Raw genomic sequence first — 24,158 nt, 5'->3', positions numbered from 1 at the left:
GATAGTTAACATTTCACTGTCACTCTTGAAAAATACTAAATACATCAATTTAAAACAGCGGACCAAAAAAAATTGGATAACTATGGGAAATGGTTGAATCCTTACTGCAAGACGTGTCATGAAAATAAAATAACTATTCAGCAGATTCTGGGTCATTTAAATTCAAGAACAAAAAAATAATAAGCATGTGCAACATAAAGAAACTTTTGTTATCACCCAATATCACAGTTTGATAGAAAACAGCATGCTGAGAGTTACATTTCAAAAATTGGATATAAGTGCTTTCCCTGACTAGGATGATTTTACAGAGCAATGCAAAATTTATCTCACTTTTTCAAGTACTATTAGCACTTGTAGAGGAGTTACAGTAAACACACACTGTGATACTCCACTCTGACTAGTCATTGCTAGCAGCGATCATTCATATCTCAGAATCAAAATATTCTTTCTGTAAGCCTTTCATGCCTGGTCCTGCTAGCTATGTTGCTGCACTTTAAGGATTATGAGGCAAGCAATTTACTTGGTTCTTTCTAAAGTTGTCATAAAAAGTATGCAACCCATCTCTATTCTTGAGGCGAAAGTCAAAACACTTGTGGAAATTGGTTATGACCTGCATTTTGCCTTGCATTTAAAATGCCAGGAGAAAACTAGTTCAGCCATGCAAGTATAAAATTCTACTATTTTTAGAACATCCTTTTTATTTATTTAAAATGTTTCTAGACTTATTTTTCTAAAAATCCAAGGAAGCTTACATCTGGAGCATTTAGATATAAACACACACACAATCCCAAGTTGACCTACACCCTTCATTTTCCAAACTAAAGTAATAATGACCCAGCTGCAAAAGTTTTGAAACAGCTGTTGTGCAAAATTACCCTCCCCCAACCCGGTTTTGTCTTACAATTTGCAATATAAATAATATGTGTACATACAATGCAACATGAACTAATATGTTTGGTGACTGTTTCAGAATTAAAGTGGTTAAGGGGCTGAAACGACCTAGAAAACCCTCAAAATGAATGGAAATTTAAGGAAATGCTTCCAAAACCTTAAAAAAGTTGAAATTCAAAACTATAACGTAGGAGATGAAGAAAGACAATAAAGGGAAAGGAACAAATACAGAGAGAGAGAGAGAGAGAGAGAGAGAGAGAGAGAAAGGAAGTCTTTAAAGAGGGAAGCTCCAAAATTACACAGGAGACCAATCATGCTGCTGTAGAACCATACAAGCAGTTTTCCTGGAACGAAAAGTTTCACCCCTAGATTGCCAAAGAGAATGGGAGCAAGAGAGAGAGCTGTCCAAAGAAATGTAGCAATGATGGAGGGAAAGAATCTACAGATACCAGATGCCTATTTTCCCCCATTAGCACGGCATTGCACATGAAAGCATGGTGTCCTTTTCCAGGGCTCATTATGAAATCACTGCATAGAGCGAGTGTCATATTTATGGAAACAAATATGTAACTCAAGCCGAGTAAATTCTCAGGTATCTGAATGGCTTGGGGAACATCCAATAGATCCAGATAATCTATTATTGGCATCTGTCTGTCTCGAGAGACAATGGAGTGCCCCTCCGAGGGTGAAGTCAAACCACTGCATTAGCGGCACCAAAGTGACTACAGGCCAGATAAATAAAAGTGCTACACACAGAGATTCAACAGCGGAGTTATATTAGGATAGCTAACAATGTTAGCTACACAGGAGTCAGTGGGACTTACTTCCTAGTACAAATGTTTAGGAGTGCAGCCTCTTATTGTGTGTGTACCTAGGGCAAGAGAGCAATCCTAACTGGGTCTGGCATGGGGTGTCATGCAGCATATGCAATCAAATCACTTCCCTTGGGTTGGCTTTGAATCCAGCAGATCCATTGCCAGTCCTGCTGTGCTCTACCCAACCTCTGTAATGGCCCTTTTTTCAACCTTACAAGAGCTATTGCTGGTGGGACCACCACCAAGGGGAGTGTGCACTGGCCTGCGCTTTCAGTGGCTGCACTGGGGTTCTCCACAACACTGGAATCCCCCACTCCATGGAGCCCAGAAGAGGAACACCACAACTTCCTAACACCTGCCAGCAGGGTATGGGTTAGAATCGTCATAGTCATTTCTTTGTACATAAAAAGTAGCATGGTTCCTTTTTAAGGTTCTGCACCCTTTCCCACTGCCTTTCAGGAAAGAAGTTCTCACGTGTTTCTGATTGATGGAGACAGATAGGTATTAATTTGCTCTGCTATTTGTCATTTATTGCTACAGTTCAGCGCCAACATCCACCCTGGCTCATAAAGATAGTAACAGCCAAGGAACCAGTGAACCCTGTGAAGTCTTCAGGATTAAGAAGAACTCACTAGGAATCATCTTTGTTGAAATAGTGTGATCCTTTCAAAAACAGCTGAAATTCCTATTAATTCCTACCTGCCTCAACCAGCCATCTTATGAAAATAAATGATATGCTCATGGCAGGGAAGAAGTCCTTGAGTAAGAAATAAACTATATAGTCATATGTATGGCATTATCTCTCCAGAGCTTTGTATATGTATGTTTCAAGAACCCTCTTACTCCATATCTTCCTCTATAACATAGAGATGAAAGGCTGGCATAGCAGTCTAAGTTTTGCAGTTAAGTGTGTTATGGACGATCTCATTTATTACCCAAAAACAGAAAGGAACTGCAATAGTCTATTGTATATGGGTTAAATTTAGCACATTACATCTGGCCTCTGGATTTTTCATATACTTTACCAGCAGCATCTGGGGAAGGGAAGGTGGACCTGCCCTTCCAACACCAGTATCAATGCAAGGTATCTGAATGGGGGTGAAACAGGGTGGTTGTGATGTCAAGGTTGTGCAGTTGCACCAGCAGAAGCATCAGATTGGCTCCACTGGTGCACCTTCACAATCCCAACCTGCCACCCCACCCGACCTTGGTAAAGGTAAAGGGACCCCTGACCATTAGGTCCAGTCGTGGCCAACTCTGGGGTTGCGGCGCTCATCTCGCTTTATTGGCCGACAGCTTCCGGGTCATGTGGCCAGCATGACTAAGCCGAACCAGAACTTCTGGCGAACCAGAGCAGCACACGGAAACACCGTTTACCTTCCCGCCAGAGCGGTACCTATTAATCCACTTGCACTTTGACCTGCTTTAGAACTGCTAGGTTGGCAGGAGCTGGGACCGAGCAACGGGAGCTCACCCCATCATGGGGATTCGAACCGCCAACCTTCTGATCGGCAAGTCCTAGGCTCTGTGGTTTAACCCACAGCGCCACCCACGTCCCACCAAATCTGCCACTAATGCATTCTCAATACACATTCATTTTTAAACAGTAAGTAAGCTATCAGGAATATTGTACCTGAAGCAAACAAATTCAAGTATTTTAGAATTTGTAATCTAAGTCCTAGACAACTATCTATATGGGCGTAGGAGAAGTTTGCATATAGTCACATGCACAGTTATTGGCTCATCTGTTTCAGTATTGTCTATGCTAATATGCAGCAATCCTTCAGGGTTTCAGGCAGGGGTCTTCCCTAGTCCTATCTGGAAGGTACATGAAGGAAGGTAGAAATATCTTTCCTAGACCTGAATCTCTAAGGCGAGCTCGAAAAACAAGTCTGGAAAATTTGCTAGAGGGTTTGTAAAAGTCTTCCTGAAATTTACTGGATCATTGTAGACCTACTCTTCTAAAATACACTGAATCCTAATATTGCGCCAAATGTAAAGACCAATATTGGCCAATCAATGAAATTAAAGTACTTTGGAAGCCGATCCAATCTCCATCTTCTTGGAGGCAGATTGCTACCTCCGTCAACATACTACTGTGCCAGAAAAATACAACTGCACTGCATTTCAGTTCCTAAATAAGAGGGCAGTTTCCTAGGATATTTAATAAGTATCACAATAATACATAATAGCAAATAAAGTAACATAAACTGCAGTCCTGTGTCCACTTGCCTGAGTGTAATTCCTGTTGAACTCAATGAGGTTTACTTCTGAACAGGCAGGTATAGGATGGCACTGCTAAATGTCTATTTAATTCTATTATATTCCTCCCTCCCTCTCAATAGGCAGAAGTTATCCCATGTTTATGGGAGACTATATAATGATATAGTCATTATCTTGATAATGACCACATGAAATGTCTACAAGAATTTGTCCGGGGTTTTGTTGTTGTTGTTTTTTAGATGGTTCCTCATCTCATTTAAAGATTTGACTTGTGTTAAATGTTCCTCCCAATTAAGCATACATTTCTTCGGCCATCTTGTGCATCCTTAAATTACATATACAAAACAGCTGTCATATTCAAATGATGCCGCATCAAGTTCAATGCACGTAAGAAGGGAACGCAAAGAAATAGGAGAGCAAAGTAAAAGAAATATACATGATGAATTCATGTGGAAAAAATAAAGCTGGAGTTGGGAAGATCGTGCATTAGGATGAAAGATGAAACAGATGCAACACACAGCAAAGATCAAAGAGCTCCATCAATTCATTCTGAAAGTCAAAATCCAGCTGAGCATTGGAGCCCTGCACACATAATAAGGAAGGTTGACTAAAACATAAGGATTAAACAGATGAGCTGTCTCCCGTGGATGTACAGCACAGAGACCCTGCTGAGCCACTTGTAAAGACACTTTGGAATAGTACACCTGCTATTCTGCAGTCAAACCCACAGGAAGTCAGGCTGCAAGGGAAAATAGCCACTTATGTACTAAAGAGCCATTTTCATGGAAAGTGTTAGTGTCCTGAATAAGTACGTTCTTTTTAAATGAAATGGTAAAATTCAGAAAATTATTGTTTAATGATGTGATTCCCCCCACCCCTGATCTGGTATAAGAAACTGTTCGGCAAAGAAAGGAAATAGCAAAAAACAACAACAAATTGATCGTATTCAAATGCACTTGGCATTCATCTCATTTGCTCATTATTACAAAATATACCACACATGATATTTTCTAGGCAAATGATGATCTGATACAATCCAGCTATGCAGTAGTGCAGCATCAAGCATTCAAGGCATGTCCAATCGACAGAGCTTTTCAAACAATGATTAAAAATAATAATAATATAGTCCTCAACACAGCAACTAGCTTTTGAAGAGGGCACTAACAGTCAGTATACATATTCCTACATGCACACATATGGACAGCTAGCATGATAACTGCTTCACCTGCCAGTGTCTCCCTAAATCCCTCTTGCCTGTGGGTTGGCAAATAGAAAAGAAAAGCAGGAAGGTAACAAAGGTAGGAGGCACAGCTGAAAGTCTCCAGGTACACAGATGTGTGTTGACTGAGACCCACATGTTTTACCAAATGCAGAGGCGTCTTCAGGGACGCTCTTAGGCACAACCAACTTGACTCTTGGTGGTCTCCAACTCTGTTGTGGAAGAGAATCTGGCTCAGTAAACACACTTCTGTACAACCTGCAGGCTTCTTCTCCTTCTTCCATAATGGATCTTAAAGTAACGTACACAGGGTGCCAAGCAGTCCCTAATCCAGATACTGACCAACCCATGGCATGCTTAGCTCTAGTAAAATGGTTGCATTGCCTACTTTCAGACCGTTCATGTACATCATATATTGGTATTTTCCAATATGTGTCCTCCCACTTTTTTAAGAAAAAAAAAGGGAAATGCACATTGCAATTGGATCTCTTACACAAGCAGAATTGTCCATTTCCTTAAGTATAGGACCATTGGTTTGCCCTCAGCACCAGGGACTGGGGAACCCCTGTGGGTTCAGGAGACATTTGACTCAGATCTACAAGCCACATTTCATATGAAACAACATGTGAAAAGCTTGGTAAATTAGTCCAAAAGCCCATCAAGTTCAGCACCGTTCCCACTGTGGCCAACAAGATGTCCCAGGGGAGCCCATGAGCAGCACCTGAGCACACCACTTTCATCACCCATGATTCCTAGCAGCTAGCATTCACAGGTATACTACATCTGACAGTGGAAGTAGAATATAGTCACTGTGGCTTAAAGCCATGGATAGTCTTACCTCCCATAGATTTGTCTAATCCTCTTTTAAAGTCATTCAGGTTGGTGACCATCACTGTATCTTTTGAGAGCAAATTCCAGTTTTAACCATGCACTGTGTGAAGTAGTATTTTATTTTCTCAGTCCTGAATCTTGCAAAATCAGCTTCATCGGATAACTCCAAGGTCTAATATTATGAGAAGACATTTTCCCTTCCACCCACCTTTTCCACACCACGTACATCACACACCTCTATTGTGTTCCCTCTTACTTGCCTTTTCTTTAAACTAAAAAGCCCCAAATGTAGTAACCTTTACTCCATCACCTTGATCACATCAGATTTGTATACAGTCATATCTCGGGTTACAGACGCTTCAGGTTGCGCTTTTTTGGGTTGCACACTGCGCCAAACCCGGAAGTACTGGAACGGGTTGCTTCCGGGTTTCAGTGCATGTGCAGAAGTGCTAAATTGCGCTTTGTGCATGTGCAGAGGCGCTGAATTGCAACCCATGCGTGCACAGACGCAGCGCTGCGGGTTGTGAACACTGTGGGTTGTGAACATGTCTCCCTCACGGATCACATTTGCAACCCGAACGTCCACTGTAATGGCATTATGATATTGACACTACATTCATGGCAATGAGACATCCAATGTGTCATTTATTTGTATCTAATATTTGTGGACTAGTTATTATAACCATCTAGTGTGGATTTGATTTGAATTATTTGTTTTGCTGGTGCATTCTGAAACATGGTTTCATCTGAGGCCAAATTGGCAGTATATATGGTTTTCTCAGTAGCTTTTATCAACAGGTTTAAATGCTTGCACTCCAATCCAGCAAGGACTGGTGTATGAATCACCTTTTAGATTGTCTTATGTGTTTCTGTGATAAAGTTCTGTGCTCAGGTCTGCATTCATAGCCCCCCCTCTTACTCAACGGAGGCTTAAGGTGTAGATGGATCACCTGTTTAGGGCAGGCCTGCACCCAGGTCTCCCTTCTGTTCTCCAGTCCAATTAGATAATTTGTGCTGTCAAATCTGATCACACTGACCAACTGTTCAGTGGCTGAATATGAGGATCTTTGGAGACAGGCCACTGTCTTTAAACTAATTAAAATCCTTACACATTACTGTGGATGTTTTACTTGCATATTTTTGGCATCCGCAATAAGGCATTCAATTAAAAATAGCTACATATACATTACACTAGCAGAAGGTTGGTAAAAGGCCATCAAAACTACACTTTTTCAGAAAGCCGGGATGTAAATGACATTGTTGTTCTATTGCTTAAACTCATTCAAAGCTACCTCCTATGGTATCCATTCAAACTTAATCCTTGCAAATAAATAATTCAGCAGAAACTATTATTTCTGTAGTTGCAACAGAGACCATAGTTATTCCAGCTGGTAGCATAATCAAAACACTGCTCCAGTTTTCATTAGCAGGATTCTAAAGTATGGCAGTTTATAAGCAAGCAGTTTTTAAATGAGCATTGTATCAGGAAGGAAAAAAGACAGGCAACCCTGTTATATTCATTAGGTTATTAAGAGAAGCAGGAAAAGGAAAAGGAAATGAAATTTAACAGAAAATGAAACAAAGGCAACAAGTTATGACTTATCGAAGCAATGTAGCAAGTCTGTCACACAGCGTGTACCAGCCTTGTGCAAACATTGGGCTCCCAGTGACATCCTTCAGGAGATGAAAACTGGGGTGGGATCTCAGATGTGCCCAACATTATATAAATAGGTCCAGCCCTTGGTAATATGCTGCCCTGTGTGAGGCCAACATTTGATGCCCTTCTCCCAGCCCTCACAGCATTGGCTTAAGTCAGTCTTTGGGAAAGAGGTGCAGGGCTCTGGCATGGCCCATGGCTTTGGGGAGGAGGGAAGAGGACTCTGGGACCCTGTCAGAGCCCTCACACCTCCTTCCCAAAGCTGGGCAAGTGCTTACTGGGCTTTGAGAAGCTGCCCTCCTAGACTCGTGCTGCCCTAAATCCACCTCTGGCATCATCTGCGAGCTGGGCAACTGGCAAACATGTTTTCACCCAGTTTGATCCTTCCCCTCCCAATAGGAGTGGAGGTATCCTGCACATGGGCTGAATTGTGCACAAATTCTCTACTCATGTGTGATGCTGGGCCTTCATGTAAAGTAAAGTTACTCCTGACCGTTAGGTCCAGTCACAGACGACTCTGGAGTTGCGCGCTCATCTCGCTCTATCAGCCAAGGGAGCCAGCGTTTGTCCGGGTCATGTGGCCAGCATGACTAAGCCGCTTCTGGTAAATTTCCCAGTCAGTCCCACTTTCTCATTTTTCCAAGCTTAAGTTCGTTTCCCCACGTTTCCATGTCAATATGTGATTTTCTTTAAATCTTCATGAAAATTCATCAGCATTTTTGTGTGAATGTTTCCTAATACACATGTTGTAAGCCGTTTTGCCTAATGCAAACATTTTTTTCAAAGCAACATTCCCTAATATAATACATTTTGTTTGCTACTTTCACTAACACATGCATTCACTAACACTTTACCCTAGCCTATGTGTTTTTGTAGACATTACTTAGCTGAAGAACTGCATGGCAAAATTCAAAGTGTGGATTTTGAATCATATATTTCAGAAGTGTGGCTTTTGTAAGTTTGCCCTTAAATGTAAACCGTCTATATATACTTAAGACCCAGACCCGAGCCTAGAGTCCACCCTGAGAATGACATTAGCCAATCTCAGTATGTATTTGCTTTGAAATTTTGCTGATTACATTTGTGCATTATTGTTAATTCCTTTATATTGTTACATGCACACCACTTATTTCTTAAGTGGCTGTTCCTTTTGCAAGGACTGACCAACAGATATGTAAACTGAGGCAAGATTTAACCCTGCATTCCCAGTACCTCTCTTACATTTTCTTTCACACCAAGATAGCCACAACTGCCTCTGTTAGGCTGTGTGAGAGATATAGCGAGTGTTATGTGCAATCACATCTTTTAGCTGTCAGGACAATCTCTTTATGGATCTGTATACAGCAGATATATTTGATTTCCAGGTTATCTACTGCTTGCAGATACAAGCACTTTGATTGTTTACCATGAGGGAGTAATTGGTACCAGCTAAATAACTCCAGAGAGACTGATTTGAGAGCCCTCCACCTATTACAAGAATCAGGTACTTGATCATTCAGTCACTACGCAGCCAAAATGCCAATGCATCAAACAAAGCATAAATAAATGAAGGAGCGAATGACTACAACAACATTTTAACATGCAATCACAAACATTAATTAGCTGTAATTATGTTCACAGAAACTTGATTTATATTTACAAAACAAAAATGAAACTAAATACTCGGCAATTTGCAGAATGAGGAAGCTTTTTCAAATGTAGCTTCCAAACGCTGACATCAAACATATTAAGCAGTTTCACGTGGAAAATGTGGCATGAATAGGTTCAGTAAAAAGTTATTTTGAAAAACAACACACACACCAAATTTCACATAAAATGCAAGAAAATGGATCTTAGGGTTGGTGAGATGTGAAAATTTGACAGCATGTGTCTCAGAAATCATTTAAACCCTCACTATTTCCCTCAGCTTTTAAAACAACAACAAGAAAGGAATAAATTTCAACCATTTGCATAGACCTCTAAGGCCACTTCCAAGGCTGACATGCATCTTTCCGCAAATGGGTGTGTGTGTGTGAAGTAGCTTAACATTTAAAGAATTGAGTAGATTAACAGGTGAAGGAGGAATTCCTCTCCAGCCCACAATCCCACCCCTAGCCCTGCCCCCATATCTCATTTTTCTGCTGTCAGGGCCCATGGAGCTCTGCTAGGGTCACTGAAAAAGAATGATCACCCTCAATTGGTCCATGGGGAAGTCATGTTTCCCCACATACAGGTGGACTATCTGTTTTAGCTATTTTAAAATACAGCAGCACCTCAGCTTACATTACCCTTGGGTAACGTAAACTTCAGGTTGTGAAAGCGGCAAACCCAGAAGTGTTTCGCCATGTGCACATGTGCAGAAATGCTCTACCGCGCCGCACACATGCACAGAAGTGGTCCCTCCGGTTGCGAAAACCTTGGGATCTGACCAGAGCACCGGAACAGATCCCGTCCCCAACCAAAGATACCACTGTACTAATTTAAATATGCATTTTCAAATTGCCTCAATCCACACTGGGACTTTACAATGAAGGCTGGGTAAGAAATCTAATAAATGGAGAGCTGGGCCATAAGTAACAAAATTAATTTCAATGGGGACAAATGTAAATTTCTACACTTAGGTAGGAAGAACCAGATGCACAAATATAAGATGGGGAAACACCTGGATTGCCATTAGTAGATGTGAAAAGGACCTAGGGGCCTCAGTAGACCATAAGCTTAACATGAGTCAACAGTGTGATGCAACAGCAAAAAAGCTAATGCTATTCTAGGCTGCATTGATAAAGTGCCCTGATTAAGAGAAGCAATAGTCCTGCTCTATTCTGCCTTGGTCAGACCACACTTAGGTTCTGGACACCACAATTTAAGGAGGATGTTGAAAAGCTGGAATATATGCAGAGGAAAGCAACCAAGATGACCAAAGGTCTGGAAACCAAACCTTCTAAGTAATGGTTGAAGGAGCTGGGTATGTTTAGCCTGAAAAAGAGGAGACTGACAGGAGATACAACAGCCATCTTTAATTATCTCAAGGGCTGTCACATGGAAGATGGAGCAAGCGTGTTTTCGCCTGCTCTGGAAGGCAGGACCCAAAACAAAGGATTCAAGTTACAAGAAGGAAGATTCCGACTAAACATCAGGAAGCACTTTCTGACAGGAAGAGCTGTTCAACAGTGGAACAGACTCTCACAAGAGGTGGTGGACTCTCCTTCCTTTGAGGTTTCTTAGCAGAGTGTGGATGGCCATCTGTCATGGATGCTTTAGCTGATATTCCTACATTGCAGAGGGTTGTACTAGAAACCCCCAGGGTCCCTTCCAACTCTATGATTCTTTGATGATGTGTATTGGGTTCTGGAACTCCCAGGGGGCACAACATCCTATTTTAACACATGCAAAAAGAGCAGTGCACACTACCCACTCCAGATGGCTGCTATCTGTAATAAAAGAAAAAGAGAGAGAGTTAGCAGCCCTGGGCCAACTCGTCACAAAATCAGGTAGCCATCTAGATTCGGAAGTGGACCAACCCTCAAGCCACACATTAGCCTGAAAGCTGCAGATCAGGTGAGTCTGCTTTGGAAGTCACATTTTCTGAATTTCTACCCATCCCTACATGGATGGGCCACCAACATATCTAGTTAGTCCTGAGTAAACATGCCCAGGATTGGGCTTCAAACTGAATTGATTAGTTTATAATTGCTGCTACTAGTAAATTGTTGTATATTTGGGGTTCCAGCATCTCTAAGAAAAGACACCTTTCTCTGCTACTTATTACAGTAGCAGCTGCTCTTTGTCTCCTCTTGAATATTTTTCCAGACTGTATATATGAGCTCTCAAGGTTTCTGCTCTGAATTTTTAAAATAAAAATATTCTAAAAACAAACTTATAAAGCATTTGATTTTTTTTAATTCTTCCAAGTAAACGTTGCTGTTACAACAAATTGTACCAAGCATAGTTGGACTATAAATTATGTTGCACAAGGCTCTTTGAAGAAAATGTACTTATATATTTAAGTTATTTCCTTCCAGAATTTGCTCATTTTGGTCCCTGCAAAGGGCACTAGTTTTAACTTACTTTCAGTGGAACTACCACAGAGCAAGTTCAACTTAAGCCTAAAGGCTCCTATTTAAATTTTATTTCCATTGAGTTTTGTTCCTATGGTTATAAAATTGCTGGATGGTTATCCTGTTGTTAAAACAAATCATAATTTATCCCAATGTTTTAGAACTCAGAGATGAACTGGTTCACTGTACCTAAAATGTCAACACTACTATCTCTACTTTTTCTACTTTTCCATAAATCATGTTCTCCATCATGGAGGGCACGTGTTGCAGTGAGATCACCTAAACTGCCTCCCTGTTGTGGGGCGGGAACATTTGGATAGCCACAACACCCCATTAGTTGCCCTTTGGTTGCTGGGGCAGAAATTTGGCCTGTTGGGTCGTCTATTAGCTACCAAGGGGCTATTTAAGCTGCTACACATTGCTGGGAGCTTTCTCTTTCTTGTGACATGCATCGGATCACCCGCCTTCCCACCCTATATTTAGGGCTGTTCTTTGGCCTTGCTATGCCTGTTTGGAGGTCATCCCCTGTTCTGGAGCAGGGGCCTGGTAGGAATTTTGCCATTTGGCTATTTAGCTGGTGCCACTTGGTTTTTGCCTACCATGTAGCAAACTTCGTAAGGTTGGTGGTTAGGCATTGGTTCAATGTTTTGTGGAGGGGAAGTGGTTGGCTGTGCCTGCCCCTCCATCGCTGCTGCTAGGGAATTCCATTAAAGGAATCCAGGGGCTCGCCTTGCTTTTGTACAAACCCTGTCAAGGGACTAGGGCCACGCCAGAGCCCCTGGGAGCATCTGGGGTGAGCTGTGAGGTCAAAGCCAGCTTCTCGTTCCCCCAGGATGCTTTCCCTTACTGACATATGGTGGTGCCCAGTGTCAGTCCTGTTCCTGCCACTGTGCAGGTTCAGGTAGTCTGGAACCAATGCCTAAGCAACCACTCACATGCTGTAATCAGTAAAGTTGTGGCCAAAATTAATGCCAAAAACCTTAAACTAAGTTCTGCGTCTATTGTGTCTTTATTTTGAGGGTGGTTTGGGGGGTCTTCACATGCAACTGTCAATGAGTAACATTTCAGTTATTCATTTAGAGATTATTTCAGGGATCAGGAGTGTGTGGCCCTCCAGCTGTCATTGAGCTACAACTACCATCAACCTCTATCAGGTTCGACATGCTATCAAATGTCTTGCAAGTCAGAGGACTGAGTCCAAGTTCCTAACTGGCTCATAACAGGCCTCTTGAGATCTTATCCAAAGCACTTGCACCAACTGGCAGGTCCAACTTTTTATTCTTAGCCCATTTGCCTTGAAACTATCCATGACACAGAGCACCTTTCATTGTAGTTGGCAACTAAACTATGGATTAAATAGGGGGCTAGTCAAACAAATATACCACTTCCTGTGCACTGCAACAAGCTCTTCATCCAAGCTTAAGTAAAACAAAACAAAAAAACAAACCACCTGCCTACAGACAAGGTGTGGTTACCAAGGGTGCATTGCATGATCATTTTTTCACAGTAGTGTAAAAAAGGAGATTCTAATGAAAGATCTCCGTTAGCATAATATGCTGCAGGCTACTACCCTGGTATTTTGGAATTAAGAGTTAGCAACTGAAAAGCTCACAATCTCTTTTAGTATGAAAAATTTATTTTATTTTCTTACAATAGTGGTTGGGCAGTAGTGGTTGGGCAAAAAAGATGGGAAAAGAGATGTTCTGGTTATAGCACACCGAAAACTTGCAGCTGCTTTCAACAACAAATCACGATAAAAGGATGCCTTTAACATTAAATGTTACTTTTGCATCAACCTACTCAACATTTAATTTATTATCAGACGCATGAGGTCTTATTACCCGGGAGAGAAAGGGTTCTATTCTTGGTGTCCACATGTCATTGACTCACACGCAAGTTTGGTGCAGAGAGTTTGTTGTGTTGATTAAAGAAGGCCTCTACAAAGCTACCCATGGAAATTGAGCCAAGAAAATGTATCATTTTACTGTACTTTTCAAAAGAAAGATAATAAAGCATGTCAATTGGCTTTTGATAAATAGTAACAATAACCCATAGGGTACAATAGTCTGACTGATTTCTCCAGGACTTAAAAACTTGAAATAGTTGCAGTATACATTATGCCCTGTTCCGTGCCCAGTAAATGCGGGACGCCTTTGTCCAGTGGCACTGTAGCCCATAGATTGCAGCAAAATACTGGGCAAGGTTTTGCCCAGTATTTTCCCAGTGTGATGTACTCATAGGAAAAAGCTGTCCCATGAGCCCTTGCTGAAGAGGGGAGGGGAAAGCTTGTATAAGGCTGGTTCCTCTGGAGCTCACAGCCATTTTGCTTTGAGGGCTTCCTGCCCACCAACCCTCGGGTTAGAGCCTTCACTGAGCAATTTTGAGTCGCATGTTACAGGATTTTTTTCTCTCTCAACCTGATTGGCACTTGGTTGGGTTTTTTCCGCCTTTCCCTCAGTGAAATTAAGGCTTTCCTTTGTTAGGCAGAAGAACATTGTATGAGGGCAGAAATGGCATTGGACAGGATAAACATAGTATGGGGGGCCATAAGGGGCCTATGGGGAGGACTGACCATGGCAACCTCAAGCATGGCTTCAGTATCTGCCTGGTTGGAATCTGCACCCTGGTCCCTCAGTGAGATCTTGCTTGCTTGGCTTGTACCACGGCAAGGTTCAACATGGGCCAACTCCTGTCGTACAGGTTTGGAGCAATCCAAACCCAGTGGCTCCATTCCATCAACATGGGGCTTGTGGAATGATGAACTGATCCTGGACCCAATGCCATGCCAACCCTTCCACTGCCTGCTGGTGTCAAAAACGATTTGGCCTAATTTTATCCCATCACCGTTGTACAGTCTGGTTATTTTGCTGCTCTCATGGATCACATAAAGCGCCTGCCTGGGCAAATAGTGACAAACCTATATATACAACCACATATACACACAACACAGAACCAGAGCCAATTCTAACTTCCTGGTGTGAGCACCTATACAAGAAGTGCATTTGTTCTTAGATGTATCAGCTTGTAAACTTTACAGATATATATACCTTTAAAATGATTTTCCCAATAGTGATGTATGGAAGTGAGAGCTGGACCATAAAGAAGGCTGATCGCCGAAGAATTGATGCTTTTGAATTATGGTGCTGGAGGAGACTCTTGAGAGTCCCATGGACTGCAAGAAGATCAAACCTCTCCATTCTTAAGGAAATCAGCCCTGAATGGAAGGACAGATCGTGAAGCTGAGGCTCCAATACTTTGGCCACCTCATGAGAAGAGAACACTCCCTGGAAAAGACCCTGATGTTGGGAAAGATAGAGGGCACAAGGAGAAGGGGACGACAGAGGACGAGATGGTTGGACAGTTTTCTCGAAGCTACAAACACGAGTCTGAGCAAACTGAGGGAGGCAGTGGAAGACAGGAGTGCCTGGCGTGCTCTGGTCCATGGGGTCACGAAGAGTCGGACACGACTAAACGACTAAACAACAACAACATACCTTTAAAATACCATATGTGAAGCAGCCCTTAGGCCAGCCTCACTTTGGGTGAGACCTAGAATTTCTAAATGATAGTCCTATTGTAAATCAAGTGATTAGACAATATGCGCCTTGAGTAGGACAAAGAGTCATGTTCATGTTTCAAGTTACAAGAAAGGAGATTCTGTCTAAACATCAGGGAGAACTTTCTGACAGTAAGAGCTGTTCCACAGTGGAACAGTCTCCCTCAGGAAGTTGTGGCCTCTTTCCTTGGAGGTTTTTTAAGCCGAGATTGGATGGCCATCTGTCATGAGTGCTTTAGTTGAGATTCCTGCATTGTAGGGGGTTGGACTAGATGACCATTGGGGTCCCTAGTCCTATGAGTCTATGATTCCATGTTCTTTGGAGCTGTGCACAAAACTTCAGATGAGCACCTTTGGGTTGCGACCCTCCATGCTGATTTTAAGACTTGTTTTGGATTCTGGAAAGGGAACATTTTTAAATGTTTTTGATGTGTTTTATTGTTCAGATTTATGTTTTATTGCACACACACACACACACACGACGTAATGGTATATAAATATTTTTTGTAATAATGTTGCACCCTGTTAAGCCAAATTTGACTGGTTAACATCCAGCATCCTACAGTCTGGTTCTTGCACATCTTGCCTAGTGCATAAATATTGTATGTACAGAAGTCCATCTGCTACTCTCCAGCAAAGAAAAAGTAAATCTGTCTTTCCTTGAGAGTAGCAGAGGAATTCCAGGGGAACAGCTAGCCATACACAGAACTGGAGGGTAGGATTCTCTAACCGCAATTCATGTTGTCCGTGTGTGTAAGTATGCATGCACACATGAATATGGGATATGCAGAGAGATACATAATTTCACTTTATACATCTAAATACACCGTTACCTTGAAAAGTCCATTGTGCAAAAAGTACACCCAGCACTTTTAAAACATCAAATTGTTCAAAACCCAAGCTTAAGCCACACTACATTTAAATTTGAACAAAAAACCCTGTTATTTTCCACAAGTTTTTAATCACTAGTAATTTTAAGCACATTTAAATTTACTTCACAATTCAGTAACAACCATGCATCTACTGTAGCTTTCATTATCTCTAGAATGCTTCAACTTTATCATCAGCCCATGAATTCATTAATTTCTTTATTAATCCAAATGATTTTCTTCAATTTTTATACGCCCTGAGGCTGTCTCACTAAGATCAACTCCCTCTGTGTTCCATAAAATTGTAATCAATCTCTATTATAGTCATGAAAATGGTATTTGTCACTTTGCTGAGAAAAAAATAATCAATATGTCTTCCAGGGCAGAACAGGCATTTAATACGTCGAATTGATGCCTGTTAGAGAAATTTAGCTTGCCAGCAGCTTGAGACAAGCTAATAGAAACCCAAGAAATTTGTTGATGGTTGGCAGATGAATATACAGACATGCTTGAAAAATTAATATTGGGGCATTGAGAATGGACTGTCATTTCATATGCTGAAGAGAAAATGGATTTAGACGAGCAAATCCCAATGGAAATCCTTTCCTTTTAAAAAGATAAATCCAGAAAAAGGCTACACACAAAAAAGCATACGTGCTCATATCATCCTTTTAGGATGGTCCGTGTTTTATAAAATGAAAGATTCTTCTCTATATCTATTCTAATGCTTTGTCCTGTATCTCTGGTATTGTTAAGTCTGCTGTAAAAGTTCTTTTTAAAAAATCACCCATATGATGGCAAAATATGAAATATTACTTCATTTACCAAAGGTTTAATGCTATTTTGGGTTCCCCGAGGATGGTGGGTTTATGTGAAATAATGTTTTGTTCTGGCTGAATATTAATCTGACACATTTCTTCTCTCTGTCAGATAACAGCAATTATTTCTATTGTGTTCTATACTGGAAGTCATCCTTCATTCCATAATCAAGTTTCAAGTGTGTGTGTGTGTATAGGCATATCAAAGCTTCATTTGTTAAGTACATGTGGGCAGGCAGTGCCTTTGAGCAGTGAGGTCTGGAGGTGCACTTCAGAATCCTATTCCACTTTCATGTGTAAGAGTTATTAAACACAGAGAAAATATCATTGGCAGGGGCCCGGGTAGCCTTTTGAGGTGTTCCAACTCTGCGCTGGAAAGTAAGTGGAAACCATTGTATAGAAGCTCATGGTGATGGTGCCACTGGAAGCTGCAGATAATATCCAATTCTGGATCCACAATAGCACTTACATTACTTCAGAACTGCAGTTGGTGGTGTAATGGAAGCGGGATATGAAGGAACACACAGGCACAGCTTGCCTAGAAGAACAGAAAGGCAACAATAGCCTCGAAGCAGCAGTGTCACTTCTGCTTACCAGGAAGACGGAGGCAAGAGATGGCAGGGAAATCACATTTGTGCAGATCCACCACTGAAACTGATGTGGTGCCCTCACCTGCGTATCTGTGCAGTCCCAGCTTGCCCTTTCCTCATAAACCACAGAGCTGCTGCTGCTGCTGGGAAGCTGTTGCTGTGCCCCTGCCCCACTGAGCAAGCCACTCCTCGAATCTCATTTCTGGGACCTTTTTCAGAGCAGGAGCAACATCATCATCTGCTGGACCTAGGGTAACTTACAGCCAGTCCTTGTTCCAGCAGGCAATGACAACGCTTTGAGGTCCTTTTCTTTCATGGGTTTTCGACGTCATGCTAGCAATTCAAATGGGACCTCTTCTTTGCAATGTTGTTGGCATGTCTAACTAAAAGCTAGGTGTAATATTTCAGCTGACTGAATACCTTTTTTAAAGGCTTAATGTGCTTTTCGAGTTTAGCCCATGCAGTTAGAAGTAAGCACTACTGAGTTCAATGAAGCTTACCACTAGGCAATGATACACAGGACTGTAGACATGCTACAGAAAAGTTTAGGTAGCAATCCTAACCTCATTTGCCAAGAAGTAAGTCCCTCATAATTTAACAGGACTTACTTCAGAGGAGTCATGGTTAGGATTGTGCATTTATGCTGCTAAAAGTCTTATTGAAAGACTAGTCATTCCTCCTTCATATGCTCTCCACGTTTGTGGATTCTCCAAAAACTCATGATTTGCACCTCAAAACTTATCACTACAGTGGAACCTTGGTTTTCGAACATAATCCGTTCCAGAAGACCATCCGACTTCTGAAACGTCCGAAAACTGAAAGCGGAAACCTCAATACAATAGGGAAACTCAAAACGGAAGCCACATGGCACGTTTGGCTTCCAGAAATCATTCAAAAACCGAAGCGGTTACTTCCGAGTTTTGAACAAAAGCTATGAAAATGAATCAAAGAGATGTGGAAGACTATGGTTTCCATTCGTTTCCAGAAGTATAGCAAAGGAAAATATTCCTGGTACATTGTGCCTCTTCAGACTCTGATATTTTTACATTGTAAAAATTGAAAAGTCAAACTAAACAGAAATCTTGCAACAGTAGCATATTCCCTTCCCTCTCCGATGCAAAATGCATAGTTCTGGTGTGCAAATGAGTGTTTCGCATTTTATTCTACCACGGCCTGGGCTGTTTGCAATAATTACAGAATTTAGCAATGCATTACATTGTCAACATTCATTGCTATTCTCTGCATGAGAGGAAACATTTGTAATTCAAACAAGAACAGCCAAAGTATTATTACAGATAAAGTGTTACTGGAGGTAGCTGGAAATATCAGTTTTCTCATCAATGTTGTCATATGTTATGTGCAGGTATCTGGTTTGGAAAAGGGCACATCTGTGATACACTTCATGAGATTGAAACAGTTGTGTTCACTTATCATCTTTTTTCTTCATTTTTTTTTTACCCTAAACAGAAATCCTGCCCACAAAATTGACATTTGGAAGATTTGCATATATCACTGCTTCTATTTTAAACCATAAGCCATTCTCCCACTCCCGCCACCCTATTCAGTTGTGTACATAAGAGATGTAATAGAGGCATTAAGTATTAATATTTTTATAATCAGTATGCTCAGTCCTAAGGGAAATATTCCCATCGATTTTTCTTTGGCTTTCATGTGATAATTTGCAAACTTCCCCATAAGCACATTTTACCTGTTTTAAAGCACAAATTCAACAGAGGGGAGGAGAAGGGGTAGACGGAACTACCACGTCAAGAGTCTACTGACATAAATTTGATATAAATGTGATAATTCCATGAAGATGAAAACAAGATATGGCTTAGCTGGCCATCCTATCCTTTCGAAGATGTCATCTCTCTCGTACGCACACTTCAAATATCTGCTTCTTTATTGTGTTTAATGCAGGGAGGTTGGCTTCCCTATCACTTCTTAAAGTTGAAAGAAATATTGGACTGTTAATTAGAATACTGCAATGTGAAATCAAGTCACGGCTGCCGTTTCAAGACTTGCTGGAGAATGTGAACTAAAAGTCTACTCTTTCCTTTTGCCAGTCAACTTGCTGCTATGGCATCAGCTCCTGCCTAACTTGCTCCTTCAGTAATCTCAGCCATTTGCATCACAAGTTGTAGATGGCACAGACTCCTCGTTCTCTCTCTTCATACGCCCAGGAAGATAGCCTGGACTTGCAACCTTCACTTCTCCAACTCAAAGTCAAGGACATTTAAACTGCATCTGCCCACATCTGTTCCTTAATATATAAAGCCTTGAACAAACTCAGGAGCAGGTTATGCGAAAGGCTACTTGCCCCTGTATCAACATGTAGGTTTACTTAGATCATCTGGGGAAGTGTTACTTGCGACACCACACCCTACAGAATATCACAGGGCAGTGGCACAAAATCAGGCACTTTCAGCCATTGCCCCTGCATTCTGAAATGCCCTACCCTCTGCCATACATGAAACATCAACCCTCGGTTGCTTCAGTTCTCTTAGAAAGAAATATATATTTGCCTAATCTTTCCTTGATTCATCAGGTCAGACCCTGTTATTACTGAGTTCCTCTTTGTATATGTGTTTCTAACATTGTTTTACTGGTTTGTTATGTTGTGTCTCTATTTTTATGATACTGTTTTCTTGTTTCTATGTTGTATTTTTGCACACTGCTTGGAAGGTTTTAAATGCAGCCTCAGGTCCAGCATTACCATAAGTGGCCCATTCTTGGAGCCGCCGCCATTTTACTTTTCCCTCTAGGACACTGTGAAAAATAAAAATGGCAGGCTTCAATGGATGTTAGTGGCATGATGGGAAATTTATTAGCAATGGCTCCCAACCCTAATGCTGGGGGAAGCTCACAGAAGCATTGCTGCCCCTGTGGTCATTCAGTACGCCCAGCCAAACCCCACTATCACCAGGAAAGCCAATGGCATAGGAGAGGGGCCCCCAGAGGAGACTTCAGGAAGGGCACCCTCCAACCTGAAGCTGACCAGACTATGCTAACAGTGCTGTATACCAAGAATAAAGAGAAGGTGGGTCAGGCTCTATTGATACATCTGTGGTTGAATTGCAGTGTATCAGCCAGCATTTTTGACTCTTAGCTGTCTAGTAATAACCACTTCTTAGAAGCCTTTTTCTTTTCCAAATTCAACTGCTGAAATTAACAAAGCTGTGAGGAGCGAATGAAATGAAGAGTGGATTTTTGTGTGAAAGGGTTGTCTTTGATTTTCAATAACTTTTTAAAATAAGAAAAAGTATCAATAGACGACAGATTCCAGTGCTTATATAAATCAGCTCTGCCTAATTATTTCCTGGGTACACAAGAAGGATCTTCATTTAATCCCCAGTGTGTTATTGAGCAGGCAGAGCCTGCCCATTGGCGATAGCAAGTTTTGATTGCCAGCAAAGGGCTTGGCTTTAAACATAGCCTATAAATTAATGAAACACTCCAGTCCCTATAGCATTCCTTGGGCCATGAAGTTCCTGCTTCGTTTTATAATTGGTGAAATATTCTGCTGTCCATACACAGACAAAAGCTTAGCAAGCAGAAATTAAAAAAGTGACCACTGAAAATAGTATTTTCACTGAAAACATAAAATGAACACTGGAAACAAATTTTCCATCAAAGTTTCTCCGGTACTGGTAGAAGTTGTAAATCAGTTCATTACAAAACTTCTCCTGCAAACATGTGTGAGCTGTTCACAGCCTGCTTCAGAATGGATCTAACTTTGGAGAATGGATGGATCCAACTAAGTTGGAGTGGACCCAGTGAAACCAACAGACTTAAGCCCACAGATTTCAATGGGTGAGCATGGCTTAGTTGGATGCCATTCATAGCTTGTGGCCGCATGAGATAAAGCTTTGTCAGTGGCTGCAGCGATGCTGAGAAACGCATTGCCACTTGAAGCATAGATTGTGGCCCTCTCTCTGGCTGCCTTTTGCCAGCTGGTAAATACATTTAAATCCGCATGGTAAGTATCCTATTGTTTTATATAACAGTTGTGTTTTTATCTGGTGAACTTTGATGCAGCTTACTGTATTTTAACTGTTTTTATATGACAGTGTGATTTTAAGCTGCCCCAAGTACTGCACCCGTGGGACTGAAATGAGTGCATAAATAAATCTGGGCCTGATTCAAATGAAGCCTAAATAAATAAATAAATTTAAATGTGGACTCTACCCAAACTGGGCTTGTCACCTTTCCTGGGCCATTTTGGAACTTGACCCAAGCTTTTGAGAAGCCGAGACTTAATCTTAAAGGTTTCTAGGCAGTTTCTAGGTTTTTGACACACCACCCTCTCCTATTCTGAGATTGGGTACCATCACTATTATCTTGCAAGAGAAATGCTTAACTGTTGAATTATAGCCAATTTCTTTGGCACTATTTGCCACTTTCCCTATAATGACCTGAATAAATACCCAAGTGCTCTTTGAAGATAGCTTTGCATCATGAAGATACACATAACAGATGTATATCAGAACTTCAGTAACATGGTCCATATTCAAGTCTTCATGTGGCAACACAGAGATTTTAATGGATGAGAGTTAAGCACATGTGTGAGTCTGACTGAACTGAATGGGGCTGCAAGTGTTTGTATTTGACTGGGTAGTTCCACTTGTCTGTGTTGCTACTTGCAAACCTAACATAGCTTCAATTTGTGATGTGGTCAGAAATAATAATACAATGTTCCATCTTCTTTCAGGCATTGCAACCGAGATGCTAATTAAGAGAAGCAGGATAGTACTAGTAGACTGGCTACCCTGACAGAACTCTCAGTAAAAAATAACAGAAGTGCCAGCATAGTTCTAAATCAAAACAGATGCGAAAATTAGGATATCAATGCCAATCAGGATGATTTTGGAGAGAATAGGGATTGCCACATAAATCTATTATTTCACATATCCCATGCTTATCTGGATGAAAAATGGAATCTTAATGACTAAATATAAAGAATTGTACAGGAGATGGTACAATATGGAGAGCGGAACAGTCAAATATTTTTAAAGGTGTGAAATATAATAAGGAACAAATATAGCAGGAAGCCTACAAAATAAATATATCAAACAAATGTTTATTGCTTATTCAAAATCTCATTTACCTTTCCCTGTTCTTTGCAAACATGCTGCCAGCCCTCATTCTCCTAAATCTACCCTTCTATATAATCTCAATGTTTTCTGCTCTCTTGATCTACTTAATCCCTTCTCCTTTGCTGTCCTCTAGGCCCTGGAATGTCCTCCCAGAAGACTTCATTTTGACTTTGACTTGAAATCTTTTCTTAAAAGCCACCTTTCCTGTGAAGGCTTTGGCTTAACTCCTTAGCCATCGTTGGGGATGGGTGAATGTGTAGGTTTTGGTTTCTCTCACTTCCTCATTTTTCCACCCTTAAGATTTTCATATCAGCTTGTGATTTATTTATTTTTTAAAGTTCTCATGAAAATGCACGAACATTTTAGTGCATGTCTCCTAAAATACAAATTTCTGCATGCAATTTTGCCCAGCACACACATTTTTAGAGCAATTTTGCCAATGTAATGCATTTTGGTACATTATTCTCATACATGGCTGGAGAACTATGCCACAAAATTCAGAGAAGTGCAAATTTCGAAGAAAGGCTGTGATCTATGTTCACATATTATTTTGGAAAGTAAGAAGTAGGTTAGGTTCACTTTTAAATGCAAACTGAATTAAATTTCTCCCCAATTCCTAGCCATCAGCCCCAGATGCAAATAAGCCTATAGCTGCATATGTTCATGTCTATCTTTTGCGGCTTTGGAAATATCAAAATGTGTTGCTTATGCTAGCGTTTAAAGAAAACATCACCGTCCTGATGCCTTCAGATGTTTTAGACTACAGCTCCATCTGATGAATGCTGCTATAGAATATATACTGATGTTATAATCAGCCTACTGAATACTTTTTAAAATCTCAGCAGGCATTTTAATCAAAATATGATTTTATAGTTTCTTCCTTTTCTGTATTGTATCTTTTCTTCACTGCTTAGAGACTATTGTAATCAAGTGGTGCACGATATATTTAAACATATAAAATATAATAAAGTTCCTTTCCTATAATTGCACAGCTTTTGAGAGATTAAAATCAAAGGCCCAAGCACAGGGAAGGTTGTGCTTAAGTCACACCAAAATTGGAAAGTTGTTAGTTGCAGCTAATGGATATCTCATTGGTTTCAATGGGACTTCAGTGTGTGTGACAATTCAATGCATGTTTAGTCAGATGGAAGTCTCACTTCATTTGACAGAGCTTACTCCTAGCTCAATGGACATAGGTGCAGAGCCAAATTTTATTTGTGTACGGTCCATTGTTCGCCTTGGATGAAAAGGGTGGAGAAGGGGCCAAGTACAGGAAGAAGAAACTGTTCGCAATGGTGCAAATTTGCCTCTGGAAGGAATTCCACAACCAGAACACCACCACTGAAAAGGCTACCCTGCAACATTTTGAAGGGCTTCTGTCACTAAACAGTAGCAACTTTACTGCCATTATTACTCTGCTCGGCTAGAGGGAAGACAACACAGAGAGAAGTAGTCAGAATATAAATTGTCCCGTGTGCCTGCTGTGCTTCTCTTGAATAAAAAGACAGGATCTCAAGAGGAACAGACTATCTCAAGAAAGCCAGGGCGGGGGACTG

The 24,158-nt window shown here is 41.0% G+C and overlaps 1 long non-coding RNA gene across 5 annotated transcripts in view; it reads right to left on the bottom strand.

The window, feature by feature from the left end:
* The window catches only part of LOC128421912 (uncharacterized), a 105,314-nt gene that overhangs the window by 40,206 nt on the left and 40,950 nt on the right, over nucleotides 1-24,158 (bottom strand). The window lies entirely within an intron of this gene.

This window comes from Podarcis raffonei, chromosome 10, assembly GCF_027172205.1.
Source record: "Podarcis raffonei isolate rPodRaf1 chromosome 10, rPodRaf1.pri, whole genome shotgun sequence".
Lineage (NCBI taxonomy): Eukaryota > Metazoa > Chordata > Lepidosauria > Squamata > Lacertidae > Podarcis > Podarcis raffonei.
Note: the sequence above shows the minus strand (reverse complement) of the source record. Positions and strands in the feature narration are given on the sequence as shown.